Source organism: Barbus barbus (assembly GCF_936440315.1).
Source record: "Barbus barbus genome assembly, chromosome: 10".
Taxonomy (NCBI): Eukaryota; Metazoa; Chordata; class Actinopteri; order Cypriniformes; family Cyprinidae; genus Barbus; species Barbus barbus.
Window position 1 is genome coordinate 10,601,112 of NC_136738.1, and position 15,954 is coordinate 10,617,065.

The 15,954-nt window shown below is 37.0% G+C and overlaps 1 pseudogene across 1 annotated transcript in view; it reads left to right on the top strand.

The window, feature by feature from the left end:
* Window positions 1-15,518, top strand: part of LOC306876412 (SUMO-conjugating enzyme UBC9-B-like) — a 33,795-nt pseudogene extending 18,277 nt beyond the window's left edge. Inside the window, exon 3 of the transcript in view lies at window positions 15,057-15,518. The product of the transcript in view is annotated as an SUMO-conjugating enzyme UBC9-B-like (transcript). The remainder of the gene's footprint in view (window positions 1-15,056) is intronic.
* Window positions 15,519-15,954: the final 436 nt, after the last annotated feature.

Genomic DNA, 15,954 nt, shown 5'->3' on the forward strand with positions numbered 1-15,954 from the left:
TAATGTTTGGCCTTTTTTTCCAAATAAAGAAAATGTTTGTCTGAAAACCATAAGGTTCGGATTTTGTGTGCCCTGTACAGAACATTCATGTAAAAACATTCAGTGTCAGTGGCACCAGTGTTATATGCAAAAAACTTTAACAGCCCTGATATGATATGTATTGTTTTTACTGGAGGAAAAAGAGGAAAATAACAGATAATAAAATTGGTCTTATCTCCATCCTGCCACTAGAGGTCACTCGATGACCAACAAACACATTAGACTACTATGTTTACGTAATTACAGTGTTTACAAAACTGACAAAATAGGTTTTTATGTGCTTGTGTACAAATGATTGCTTCTTTTCTATGTGGTTTCCACAAAAATGTACATTCATCTCCTTTCTCTTTCTTGTCTAATCTCTCTCCTATATGTTGCTGGTTCATTAATATTCAACATACGATTAGCATACTGGGCAGAAATGCAAATTTTAAAAGTACTAGTATCTATTAACTTCAGGATATCGCTGGTCTAAAAAGTTACTAGTAACTAAAACATAAGAACTAGTTATATTTTGTCTTAACAAGAAGAGTATAAGTAAATACTAGTCACTATTGGAATAAGTAGTAGTGTCTAATAAATAAGAACTAGTATCTATTTAATAAGTACTAGTAGCTAAAGAATAAGCACTAGTAGCTAATGAACTACTAGTACTTAATGGGAAAGATACTAGTATCTAAAAAAATAAGTACTAGTAGCATGAAAATAGATACTAGTACGACTTATAGATTAGATGTTAAAACGGCTTGCCATATGCAGTGTGGTTTAAGGCAATCGTTTCGTCAAATGGTTTGAGTTAACCTAACTTGGGTTTTTTAAGGCAATAGGTTTACTCAAACGGTTTGAGTTACCGTGGCTTGTCGGTTTTTACAGTGTGATTTTAAATTTGTTGATCCTCACCATGTTTGAGAATCGTGTGCTGAGGTACTGTATATTTGCATCTCATTAAAACTTGCTTAATGCATTTGTTTATTAGCATGGATGTTTGCCTTTAGTTTTAAGAAGCAAATACTACCCGTATTATGTAGAAAACTTTGAAAGTAAACATAAATCTAAAAGAAACCGGATTGTTTAATAAAAGGTTAATATTGCTAATTGCTAAAACATCTTTGGTTGCTCTGATAGATTTTTTAACTATCAGTAGGCTGACTTTTATTCATTAGATGAACTAAAGTTTTTAAGTTGTCGGTTGCTTGTTGAGTTAACTTAAAAAGTTGATTGTGATAGGTTGCCTTATTTTTTTTGAGTTAGGTCAACTTTTTTTTTACAGTGTAGTTATTTTCTCATGGGTGATAGCAAGTGTTGGATAACAATTTTTATTTTGTTTAGATATACACAATATATATATATAAAACAAAACTCCCTGTTGAGGAATTGCAATGTAACATTTGGACCAATCAGACACAAATATTTGTTATATTTAACAAATAATCTCTTATGCCCCCTCACCTAACCAAAAGGCCAACTATGAGGGTCTGTGGACCCTTCCCCCCGAAATGCACCTAACACCTAAGGCAGAACAGGTCTCTGGTTCCATGGCAACCCATCTGATAACACTGGTTTTATTGCTCAAAGGAATGCGGGAACTCACTTCTTTGCCTCTTAGGAAAGACACATTACACCATAAAAATGGACTCTTCTCTACTTAATTCATAGAAAACCCTTCTTTGAATGAGCACACATATCTTTAGGTCATTGTGTATATTATTACTGTTCTTGTATGTGTTTTTGTGTATTGTACACTGTTTTCTGCAGGCTTATGATAGATCACTAGTTAATATCACTTTAGCTGCATCATGTTTAGTCTCTATCAATTCGTCTTCGGATGATCTAATTGAGAGTGAATATTACATGTCGATACCTATGCAACATATTAGTGTCCTAAGAATCTTTAGAAGTTTGTGCATTAACCCAGGCAAATTACCTATGCAAATTACCATGTTCAGAGACAAAGGGTCGTAAAACTTTCCCTCCAAAAATCCAGGACTCCATTGGGTATTTGACACCCCAGAGGTGGGACCTCTTGAGCAGATAAAGCTCCCACTTCAGAGATGCCCGGCAGTCTGCGGTTTTGTTAGATCCTAAGAGGATGTGAACTTGAACTTTTTCTGACCCTCTAAGTTTTTGAGCCAGGCCTTTGCGGCCTTGTCTTTCCATTCAACCAAGCTCCTTGGACCTCAGCATGATCTCTTTCTTAGCTCTTTTCCATTCAAAACTTGGAAGAACATTTCTACCTGAGAACATTTTTGGAATTCATCACTCTTCAACCCGGAAGAACGTGATCGGGAGTCCAAAACTTTGAAACCATTAAGACTTTCATCTGAGACTGCATTCCGGACACTCGACCCAACCAAAGGCAGTGCAAGTATAACATTTAACTAAATGAAACAGAGGTTTAGTATAAGTTATAGACCCCGTTATAAACGCCGCTGATGGTTTTACTCAGGTGGTTAAATGACTTTCTCCATAACTGCATTCTCTGGTTTTCCTGATGGCTTCATCCATCAACTATCATTTAGCCTTCCCCATGTATGAGTGATTGTACGTATGTATGTTTGTTTGTTTGTTAGACTAGTTTGCGTTAGTGTTTAGTTAAAAGTTGTGTGCACAAATTACATGAGTTTCTGGTTCTGCCTTGCAAATTAATGTCCCTTTACGATTTTGACTCTTGCTACAATGCTCTAATGCATTAATAGGTAAGTATTTTCTGTGGCCAAGGAAATACCTTTTCTTAGAGTTGATACGAACTTACACTGAATGTTCGCTGGACGGACAGATAAGTTGATAGCAATTTAATTCTGCGACAGTTATTACTGTCAGCCGATATAAATAATTGTAAATTAATCATAATTAATCGTAATTATTTATATACAATTCCCTTTTGAGCTTATAAATTGTTACAGCAATAAACATGTATTTTCATTAGCATATTTGTGCATCTAGCTGAATGTGTTTTATAATTAATAGAGAATGGACCTATAGATTTAATGTTAATATTTACTTTTAATAAATGCACTACTAGAAAAAATCGCAGTGCTTCATTTTGCAGTAAAGTTGAACTGTTGGTATTGTATATTCTATATGTATTGGTTAAGGTAATTTTGTGTTTTGATGGTTGTGCTAATTGTTTTGTGTTGATCATTTTAGCAAAATTCAACAGCTGTTTAGTTTTCACCATTTAGGAAGCAAACTAAACAGCTCAAGTCTCCAGAGCTGGCTATATGAAAATCATCTTTAATATCAAGTTTGTTTGTTTTTTTCTTCCAGGTGAAAATGTTCTTATCACTTGATTTGATTTATCAGTTGTGTCTGTAACACAAACACCAAAGTTAAATTTATCATAAATATTCATTTTGTGGATATTTACACAAATAAAAAAGAAAAAAAAAGTGGCACTGTAATCTTTCATCAAAACTCCATGTGTGCCCCTCCCCTTCGTGCAACATCTCTTTTTCTGATGGCATGTATTCCGGTGTGAGGGCTGAGCAATAGACCTTTTTCACATTTTCGGGTTTCTCAGCAGCGGAAGTCGTCATAGCTGGGTAAACTTCTATAGCGGTGAATATGAGACTACCATAAATACAGTATGTTTTTTTTTGCGTTCCCATTTGCTCAAATAGAAAAAGAAAAACTCCATGAAAATATTTTCATGACTTTCAAAAAAAAATAAAAAAAATTATAAAATTAGAGAGAGAAATAATGGCAGTCAGAAGAGAGAACAATATAAAAATTACCATCACGCCCATACACTGTATTAGAAACACCCTCGCTAATTTATTTATTAATATTTATTATTTTTTTTATTATTTTTTTTTTTTTTATTTTGGTGCAAAAGTAATATCATACAAAATATAGTGTTATAAATGTACATAGGTTGTTAATGGTCAGCTGAGTTTCAGTCCCTCCCCTCCAGCAAACTTTCACTCACATGAGATCAATTAACAGAGAGCAATTAACAAACAACAAATTAAGTGATCCATTCAAGGGGTTTAGGGGTTTTAGGGGTTTGGAGAAATGTCAGGTTGAGCAACAGTAATTGTCATATTTTAACCTGGCACACATCACTAATAACGTTGTACCTCTGTAACAAAAATGCCCAAAAGGTATCCATGACCAATTCTACAGGATAACTTACACAGCCGGCAGCTACTGGTGCCAAAGTGTGTTTTTAACCTGCTTATAAGACACATCAAAGGCCTCGTTAAAAAGAGCGTTTAATCCCAGTCAGACCCACCCTTCTCTATCCTGCCTTTTCATCTGCCATCTATTTTCTTATTCTCTCTCTCTCTCTCTCTCTCTCTCTCTCTCTCTCAAATACAAACAGCATTATTTATGCTCGGTAAAACAGCCCTTAATTACAGCTGAATCTCCTCTGTGAACTGAGTTCTACCTCCCACCAATTTTCCCAGTGCTCTCTCTAAAAGCTGCCCCACAGATATTAACACCCTCTCCAGCCAGCACCTCCACATGAGCGGAGGCAATAAATAAATATGTAAATATGCAGGCGTGAGATTTGCATATGTATAGGCGGGGAGACTATTTCTCCCCTTGGTCTGGTAGTGCAGGGTCTGTCTTATTAGGCCTGTTCCCAGGTCTGCTCTGAGAGCACATGAGCGGCGTGATTAATACCGGCTCTCAGAGGAAGACACCACTGCCTCTCATAATAAGACACAGGAATGGATGGAGCAATTAATACTAATACTAATAAAGATTTTAGGTTAAATTATATATGAATGTGTAGAAAGTGTACATTGTCCTACATGCCCTTTAGCTATTTCATACAGTCTCTCAATTAGTATGAGGTCATAAAACCGAATGCATTATCACAATAAAATGAATGAGCAAAGTGCAGTTTAAAACAATTGTAAAATATAGAAAGGACATATTATCACAACAAAATGAATGAGCAAAGTGCAGTTTAAAACAATTGTAAAACATAGAAAGGACATATCAACTTTTAAAAGGAAATAATTCCACCTACATACATTCTTATGTATATATTTATTTATTTATTTATTGCTAGAATTGTATTTTCCAATGCAAGGTTCGGTGTGGTTGTTTGGTTTTGTGCAGCTGTGAAAGAGTTCTGAACTAAAGCTATAATTTGATAATACATGTTCTGATTTCTTTTCTCATTATGGCTTTACTGAAGTATTAATGGAAAATGGTCCATTTGAAGAATAAAAAGTACATTTAAGTCTCTATCTGTTGGCTTGGCCGGCTATATTGGAGTGGGTTTGTTTCATGTCCTGGGATTTACCTGTTCCTGTCCTCCTCTTATCTCTGACACGGGAAATAAATGCGGTTCGAGTGGATGAGGTATTACCGTCGAGTGATGCTGACAGATTCTGGAACTGTCATGATAAGGGCTTAACTTCTTTGTGGCTGCCACAACATCGAGATGAAAGAACAACTGTGAGGGTGTAGGCCATTTTAACTCCTCAAGGCTTTTGGGTTGCTCCGTATAAACTGGATAATACAGATAATACAGTCATGCTAATTTGTAGATAGTACTGCGAAAAGCATCATGCATATATTAGTAAATAGAGAGAGACAAAGTCTTGTTTTGTTCGACTATTTGCCTCAGTCTTTGTTTGGAAAGGTGTGATGCATTATTTTTCACAATTAAGATAATTAAGATGTCTTGTTTTGCTGCTCCCTTCACCTCAAACTCCAGCTCAGGAAAAGCACAACATTTAATTGCATTTCAGGCACTGACTTCAGAAGGCCTGGCAATCAAATGAACAACCATGATGAAAAAAAAAATAAATAAAAAAAATAAAACATGTCTCACACACACACACACACACACACACACCTTATTTCACCAGATGTGCATTAGGAGTCTTGCTAACACACACACACACACACACTAATTACATCATCATGGTAGTGTTTGTAAAACACTGCAGCGTAACACCACTTTAGAAATATCCTCCCTTCTAATTACGGTTTACTCTCTTTTTCTTGGCGACACCTTCATGATAGATCATTACTTTTCCTGAAATTTGTTCACATTTATATATGATATAAGTGGATCTGATTAATTATTATGATTAATAGCAAACAGGTTTGTGGGTACAGCCATTAAAACAGCAGATATCAAATGAGGGACTGAGACAAATTGAAGGTGGGACAAATTAAAGATTCCACGTCTCAGACTTTAAGATGGCTGCGCATCCAATGCCAGATCAATTTAGACAAAAAGCTCCACAAATACAGAAATCCAAAGAGACCATGAGTGACATTGAGCACAAATGTGTTTGTTGATAATTAATATATTAATTAGTTGTTCTGTTGTTGTTTTACATTTTTAATGCTATTAGCAATGTACATTTTATTATATAGCAATTTGTAATCAATTATTAAATGTTTTGCTTGTTGTATAAATAATTGTGTTCATGGTGGTTTTTGTTTTTTCAGGGTGACTGCTGCCTGTATACAACACATATTTCAAATACAAACTTCATTACAGAGATCTTTTATTGGTATGTTTTTGATATGTTTATACGATTGAAACAAATGTTGCAGTGCCATCTAATACTGTCATGCATTAGTATGGGATGTGTTATAGTACTGGTGTGATCAAAGGAGTAATATTACCATATATCCCTAATGAAGAATTAGGGTGTCACCTCGTGACCCAAATCTGCATGCTAGGTGATTGTGGTGGCCTGACACATCGAATGCTTATTTCAGATGGACAGTAGTCAATTCATCTCTCATGGATCTCATCTCTCATCCTCATTAATGAGAGAAGAGAACTTCTCTCTCTCTTTTGCTCTCTTCCTCTGTCTCTCTATCTCTCTCTATATGTGTGTGTGGGCAGCTATGGGTCGCATGCAGAATGGATTTATGGTGTCACTCAGCCCAAGAGAGCAACTAATGAGAGAGAGAGAGAGAGAGAGAGAGAGAGATGGCAGTGTCCATGTGTAATTCCACACTCCATCCATAAAGAACAAGAAAGAGCAACAGAGAGATATAGAGTTTGAAAGAGACATGCATGTGCTCATTACATGCATGTGCGCGTGTGTGTGTGTGTGTGTGTGTGTGTACATGTGTCCCTGGAGTTTTCTTTAATATTTTAATAAATAACATCAGCCCAACAAGAAATTAATGAAGAGTATCATTAATAATAGTTGTGCAGCGATGGTGCTGATATTAAGTCGGGCCGCTGCAGGGGAATCTCAGGAGACTTGGGATTTTTCCGACAGCAAACAAGGTCTCAGCAGCTGGCTGGCTTCCCTCCTGCCCCGTGCTTCCACAACAGGTTGAATGTAATAAAAGAGGATTTTGCCAGCTATAGAGTTAAGCCCGCAGAAATCTGTTCCTGTAGAGTGGAGCTAGACACTCAGCCAAATGTGATTCTTAATTAAACTTTAATCAACATAGCACTGTTTGCAGTGGAAGCAGATAAAAAGAAGGTGTCTTCAGCCGTAGTCCTGTACTGTTGTGTCTAATGGCTAGGTATTGTAACGGTCTTAACCCCCTGCTGTAGACACCATTATTTAGTCATTCTTTTAACAGAATATAGATACAGAACCAATCCATGTGCAGAGCCTCGTCCATTTAGAACAGTTACATTTTTAATAGGTAAGTTTGATAGTTTAGTTTAACCTGGTCAAATTCTCAATGTAGAATTTTAGAAACCATTATAAAAATGCAAATTTAGGTCTCATTTTAAAACCTTTTAAAACTGTTCATTTGTATCACACAATAAATACACAGTGTCATGAATACTGCAGAGATTGACCATAAATGCATATCTATCTATCTATCTATCTATCTATCTATCTATCTATCTATCTATCTATCTATCTATCTATCTATCTATCTATCTATCTATCTATCTATCTATCTATCTATCTATCTCAATTTTTACTGTATATTCATGCCATGCACAGAAATGGCCCCAGAAGAATTACCACACAAACAGAGTAGTTTTTTCCTCCAGTGTAAGTGAATAAATCTTTAATAAGAGGAAAGCCCTACGTTGCAACTCACAAGAGTAATGACTGTAATGAAGTATTACTGTGTGCACAAGGTTGTGTTACTGATAGAATTTGTATATATAATTTAGTAAGTCTAATGCTGTACCGTCATGGGGTTGTGTGTAATAGATATCACTGTTTAACCACTTAATTCTGCACTATATACCTCCCTGTGAATGCTTTACGCAAATGACCCACAGAGAGCTCAGCGCCTCATCTCAAAGGTAAAATACATTAATTTAAACCAAGCAGATTTGGGTCAGGAACATTTGCATAACAGTGCACATAATAAAAACACATAAATGAAAAGAAAAAAAAAGTCACAGAAGCAAACTGCATATGCTTCATCATATGCATAATTCCTATAAAGGTCCTTTGGTTGTAATGGGACTGCATTTGTTTTCATAGACTGTTGTGTAAATCATTACATTAAAGTGCTTATGAGAGTGACGGCTTACTAAAGAGACATAAAATAAACCAATTAGAAAACACACCAAGACTGTCTTTTTTAATGTTTGGTCATGTATTTAATGTGAGCAATTTCACGGTAACACATTTTTTTTAAGTCTTTACTCAGTAAATCACTTATAATTATTTTTCAATGTTTGTTGTAAAATCAGGAGATCAGTATGGTGCTACACTGAGAGTATTTGCCTCCTCCCTTTATTAAAAGGTGCCCCATGCCACCTTCTCTATTACTTATCCTCAGCAGCCGTCTGTATCTGAAACGGCACAATTTTCTTCATAATAAAAAGTGGATTACAACGAATCAGAAGAAAGCGTCCCCAGCTGTCGCCAAGAAATGAGACCATCCTGTTCAAAACCTCTGATGATTAAAAACACATTTATGTATTAATCTGTAATTAGGTAAGTGCTGCTTTCACTGGTATCAGAAGCCTAGAAGTGAATAATCACCACCAGGGATTTAACAGCTTTTAAAATGCCTTTTATTAAAAACAGCAGACTTATCAATATTTGAAAACTTTCAGAGGCTCAGTATATCTCTCACTTGTTGAGGTTCTAATGAGGAGCAAACAAATAATTTCTGGCTGATTCAAATCAGTTCTTAAAACAAGAACTGCCCTTCAAACGATGGATGATGGATTTATGTGACTGTATTTATTTATTTGTGTTAATGTAAAGAATAGAAAAATGTTCTATTTGTTTATATGTATGGCAATGAGAAAGAGAAAATACATATTTGTTGTTTGCCATCCAATATTTTTGTCTATTTTTTATTTATTTATTTATTTTTGTGTGTAATGAGAGAAAATACAGTAATTGTGTATCGCTGCAATTTCTCCCTGCTGCTTAAACCTGCAGAAACGCAGCATGACACAGGATTTTTGTCTTGAAATCATTACTGACGCATGTATGGATTTTCCTACAGACATTCCAGATTCTTAAAGAGTGTATTGATCAGGGATGTGACAGGTGTTGTACATTTAGACAAAAAAACTATGTACATAAGAAAAAAAATGAGTTATACAGGGAATATTTTAAAAATAGAAATATCATATACAGTCTCTCAATTATGTTTGCAGAACATTTGTTAGATTTCAGAACACTGTTGTGTGTGAAAAACCCAGAAATGTATTTCCATATGATAAATGAAGTGCACTAAGCATACACCTTCCAAACCTAACCACTTAATGTCATACAGACAAGTGTGTGCAGGGGTGTGGGTGTGGGGGTGTATATATTAATGTGTGTTAGAATGATGCAGGCCTGCTGAACTGCTGCCCTTTGGCCAGTGCCTCTTGACACTTGACACTTTGTCTTGTCATGTGTCACTTTGAAGAAGGATCATAATCGTCGAGGTGCTCTCTCCTCCTGCGTTACACTTTTAATCGGGTATTTGACAAAAAGAGCAAACGTGTGACACCATCACCATCGTGTCAGATTACAGTTTCAGTAAAAACCTTGAGACAAGACAGCTGATTTATTTGTTTATTTATTTATTTCCTTTTTTCATCTGTGTTCAAATGTGCAAAAGTTAGGGTTGCAATAGCTTATCACTGGAGCACTGTGTTACATATTGGTTTCAATAAGGAAATTAAAGGAAAACAGATTTGGTAGTTATCTCTATTATCTCAAAAGAAATAGTGCTGTCTTGTAGATTTTGTCAGAGGTCCACTGCCTAGAATAAATTTGATCAGATTAACACAACTGTGATGGTTATTGTTTTTAGAGCATTTTGATGGAAAATTTCCTCATCAACACTGACATACTCACAGTGGTCCAGAGGACCAACTGTATTTTCCAAAATATTTATGTCACAGCATTTGTGTATCAGAGATTAAGGGTTTTTGCAGAGGGTTTTTGTTTACTAGGGGAGTATCAATCAGCTATAATGAAATCCTCACTGCAGACTGACACATATACAACTGAGAGTGAGAAAGCCATTCCAAATGAGATTATAAACGCATAGAGTTCATCAATCAGACCGCAGACGTGATATTGCCTTTTTCCCATGACTAGACGGTGCCGTGCAAGAGAGCATATATGTGGTTTTAGCAATGGAAAACCACTGGTAACATGCTTCACTCCAGCTGTATTATGGGTATGTTTGTCAAACAATTAATATAATTCTTTAATGTTACAATTCACCCAAAAATTATATTTCAGTTATCTCTTGATTTACCCTTATGTCATTCAAAACCTGATTTGTTTTTCCCCCTTCCATAAAACAGAAAATTAGTTGTGATGACTATTTCCATTTCATTTATTAAATAAAAATCTTCTGCTTCACAGCTGTGGTCAACATTCATTCACTTTTATTTTATGCAAAATTCCATGTTTTGGTAAACTAACGAATTACTCTGTAGGAAAGCAGTAAATACTGTATGTATGCTTGAGTTTATTGACTTGTTCACTATGGCTGAATTGCTGTTGCATTTTTATGTGTCGAATATGTGATAATGCCTTGAACATGGTGTGGATCAGCTCACAAACATCTGGAGCAAACTAGACATTTCACATAAAGCTATACGAGGCAGCAGATGGTGTGTGTGTGTGTGTGTGTGAGAGTGTGCATGCGTGCACACCTACTTCATTCAACTTGCACTAAAATGTTACTTTTCATCCTGATCTGCTTAAATCCCTGAAATACCCAATTGCCTAAATCATCATTTATGAATGCAGCATGTGCCACCACACATTCCACGCAAGAAAGTTGTGTGGTTTGATATATTGATCTTTTTGGGGGGCCGTTGGCGGTCTGTCGAGCTAGCACACATGCTAACAGTAACAGATCTCTCTGTTGTGGCTGACTGCCTTCACTAACTGCCCCATTTTATTGAGTAAATTTAGTCTGTCAGTTCCCATGCTGGGAGCATAACTCACACATAACACATAATCATACAGGAAAACAAGGATAAAATAATCTTGTCAGGACTCTAAAAGTGATTGCTGGATGCTACATTCCCCAATCAATACACTAATTCTGCAATTTATACTGCTGGCAATAGCAGAGGAAGGCAGCTCTGATATGGTATTTCTTGGCTCACTGACCAACTTTGACCTCCGGTGTGTGCGTGAGTGTGTGTGAGTGAGCTTAACGTGTTTTCCTGCTTTAAGAAATCGCCTAGAAGCATTGAGAGAGCAGCGCCTGACATTTAAGTTCAGGCCCAAAACCCAAACTGATTAATTCCAGCGAGCACAAGCTCGCCTGCTCTTTTCCAGGGCTCTGTCTTTATGGCTGCAAAATCCTTTCTCTCTGCTGCCTGATGGACGGTGAGCAACATAAAAGCTATCCGGTGATTTTCTGCTTCTTATTCCTCTCGACTGCTTTATGGGTGAACGGTGTCTCTTGTTCGCCCTGGGGGCATTGCGTATTCTCTGATGAGGTGGGACGTTTATTAACAGACTTAATAAGACATGCTAACAGGTTTCCAATCTCAGCTGATTCCCCTTAAACAGGTGTTTGATGGGATTTCAGAATGTGGAATTAAAGCAGTAATATCATCAGGAATCAAATTTTTCCTTGATCTTTAGAAATAAAAGAGTTCATTTTTGTATGAAAACACACTGTATGTTTCAGATCTCCACTTCCCCTTTCACATAAAAAAAGAGATTTATATATCATAAACAGGGGTCATATGATGATTTTTTAAAGATCATTATTTTGTGTATTTGGTGTAACAAAATATGTTGACATGCTTTAATGTTCAAAAAACACATTTTCAAATACTGTACATTATTGTAGGTCCTCTATGCCCCGCCTCTCTCGAACGAGTATTTTTCTACAAAGCCCCTCCTTCAGACAAGTGCAATCTGCTCTGATTGGCCAACTGGCACAGTGCATTGTGATTGGCCGAACACCGCAAGCACGCGTCGGAAATGTAATGCCCCTTTCCATAATCGCGAGCTTCAGCTTTCAAAATAAAAGTAAAGACAGTTAATAATGTCCTTAGTTTTACCATCAGTTCAAGCCCGAGAGGGGAACAGAGTCGCGTGACAGACAAAGTGATGATGCTTGTATGCATTTGCATACAAGCCGCGATTAAGACAGCTGACTCTCTTGGTGCGTTCCAAACGGGATACATCGCTTCGGAGAGAAAACAATCATGGCCGCCTTATTGAAGTGTTGTTCCAAACCAAAGTGCTCAAAACTGTCCACTTCAAAGGGCCCTTCGGAATGAAGGATTTCGAAGTGTACAACTGATGGACACTTTGGGCTCCCATGACCCATTGCACAAATGCTTTGCGCCTCAGTGTGGGCACGAGATGATGACACAGAAGGGCACTTCAAGAAAGAGTGGTTTGGTCCCCTACACCCTTCAACCCTTCATCAACACTACTGCGGTTACTGAAACCACGACTTCTTTCTTTGCATGGAAATTTCCACATCGTGACGTAGACATGTGGGGGCGTGTTTGAATGAGCCGTTTTAGGGGGGCGTGGCAGAGTCTTAACTTTGAATATCTCTTTGATTTTGAGACTTTGGTCTTTGCAACTTCAGGGATCTTATCTATGCACAATCAACTTGTAACACTCCAAAGAGAAAGGAAAACTTGAAATCGCATCATATGACCCCTTTAACTTTGATTGATTACAAATTAAGTGTACAGCATGGGAATGTCTGTCAAACCTGCAGCTCTGCAAATTCTTTGGAATAGTTTGAAATTTATTTTAGAAAGATTTAATTTAGAAATTTATTTTAAAGGGGTCATGAACTGAGACACCAAAATTCCTTTGATCTTTTTACATATAAGAGGTCATTGTACTATAAAAACATCCTGTAAGCTTTAGAACTCAAAAAACTTAGAACACCCCCCCCCCCCCCCCCATACACCGACTCGCGCATGTAGTGTTTATAGGAGTGGCAAATGCACAGGTCTATGCAGAAATCAAATGATAAAGATGCTCTGAAGACAACAAGATGCTGTGCAGTGCCAAGTTGTGGAAAAACAGTATTTGCATTGCTTTCCTTCTGATCCCAAAGTTAGGAAAGTGTGGATGAACTTTATTTTTAGGCTCCAGACTGCATCAGTAAGAACTGTTTTAATTACGTGATCCATTTGTCTGTTAAACAGATCGTTTGATATGTACTGAGTATTTATGCGTTTCAACCTAAATCACAGCAGCTTTCATCTGTGAAGGATGTAGACTGTCAAATATACACAAGCCAATCATAGCAGTGGGCGTTAACTTCTGAGTCTACTATCCACCACGCCTATTCAGACAAAGTGTTCTGATGAGGGGGGTCAAAAACAGGACCGATAATAGCCTATTACTTCTAAATTATGATGATTTTTTGTTTTTTTAATTTTGGTAACATTATAAGTGGACCTCAGAGAACAGTACAAAATAGCAATAATAATTAAAAATAAATAAACAGGCAGTTCATGACACCTCTAAAAAGATCACTGATCATTTGAAAAAGAAAAAAAAAAGTAGCCTGGAAATAAAGACACCTGCTCAGACAACTTCATGTTGCACAGTTCATGAACCATTCAGCAGCTGTTTCTTTAATATCTAAAGCTGTGGTGTCAGTTGTAGGGACCATGGACCTGCTGAAGCCAAGCAGTGCTTTTGGCCTTGAACACATCTCTGGAACAGGAAAAACAACACTCATAGGGATCACATGCACTATATTGTTGATCTCTTTCACTGTCTGTGTTTGTATGTGATCGACAGAAAAGGGATGTGTGAGAGCAAATAAACAAACAGCCAAGTTTGCCCTGCTGGATTTTCCTCTTTATCTATATTTTGTCATCTGACATGACTGGATGTGTATAACAGAACCAGGAACACCGATATTAAAGCCCAGCATGAGCAGTTTGTCCTTTGGTTGATCTTGTCATGAAGTGAGCTCTGTTCTATTATTGTCTATATTATCCATATAAATAGAGCTCTTTTCTCATCCTATCCTCCATCTTGGTTAAGCTTGTTGCTATCCATTGTGGGATTGCCTTCTTCATAGTATTGATAGTATTAAATTCTATGGCAGCATATCATTGGTGACCTTTTGGTTCACCCTTGACTTAAAGGGATAGTTCACCCAAAAAGGAAAATTCTGTCATTAATTACCCACCCTCATGTCATTCCAAACCCCTAAGACCATCGTCTTCGGAACACAAATTAAGATATTTTTGATGATAATTCAACAATTCTTCTCCTCCGTGTCACCCTAATATCATTTTAGTGAGTATCACGATACATGTGTGTGCTTTCCTCTGAACGTAAACATGCTGTCTATGGAGAGTCAGAAAGCTCTCCGATTTCATCAAAAATATCGTAATTTGTGTTCCGAAGATGAACCAAGGTCATACATGTTTGGAACGATATGACGGTGAGTAATTAATGACAGCATTTGTAAATATTTGGTGGGAACTTCAGGAAGTTCTATGCATTGGTTGTTGATTGGATTTTTATTAGGTTATGGGGGCATTGCACACACTGAAAGATTGGAGAAGTCCTGCATTCGTCATCTGAGGGAGGGAAACTTCACAGCTTTGGTTCCCAGTCACAGAAGGTTTGAGTGAGCAGGCCCAGATATGGAATAACATTGGGATTCACAAGGATCAGTGGTCATGGCATTGTTCCGAGTCGATTTGCACAAGAGCGCAAAAAATGGAGGAAAGACCATCCATTCTGCTTTGTTGCTGTGCCGACAAAAAATCCTGGTGGTACCGTGAATCATTTGAACTGGGAATGTGCTATTGCAGGAAAGAAGGGGATTCCATGGGAAGGAGGTTTGTTTAAGGACGCTGTTTAAAGATGACTATCCCTCATCACCCCAAAATGTGAATTTGAGCCTTCACTGTTCCATTTGAATGAATCCATCAGGAATCCATCAGGGCACTGTGTTTTTCCATCCTGGAGGAGGATAAAGACTAGAGCACTATCATTACATAAGGGATTCAGGAGCTCCTGATTGAACAGGATCCCACTCAGGTAGAGCTGTACACTATATACTGTCAGAATAGAGTGGAGTACAAGAAAAGAGTTTGTGCACAGGCCAAAAAATCTTCCCTGATGTAAGCGAGGTGGAGGGATGAACGAATGGAAAGAGGGAATATGCAAATACTTATGCTATCCTCTCACTGGGGCTAAAAGGACCTGAGAGAAGCCTGCTGTTTTGACCGGAAGGTTCAGTTATAACATTTTGTTACAAGGTCAAAACATTTAAATAAGTAAATAACATAATAACTAAATAATAATAATATTATTATTAATATTCTAATAACATCTAGAACATAAACATATATTTACTTTAAACAACACCACACTTCAACATGCTTTACAATATAATTATCGTGGTCTGGTTTTAACTCCCACTGGAAATTTCAATTTGCCAATAAAAACATTACTTGTAAAAGCCCGCAGGGCACTGCATGCCATACGAACAAAATTATTCAAAATAGACATCCCCATCAGAATCTTGACAAAGATTTCCGATAGTGTCATACTGCCTATT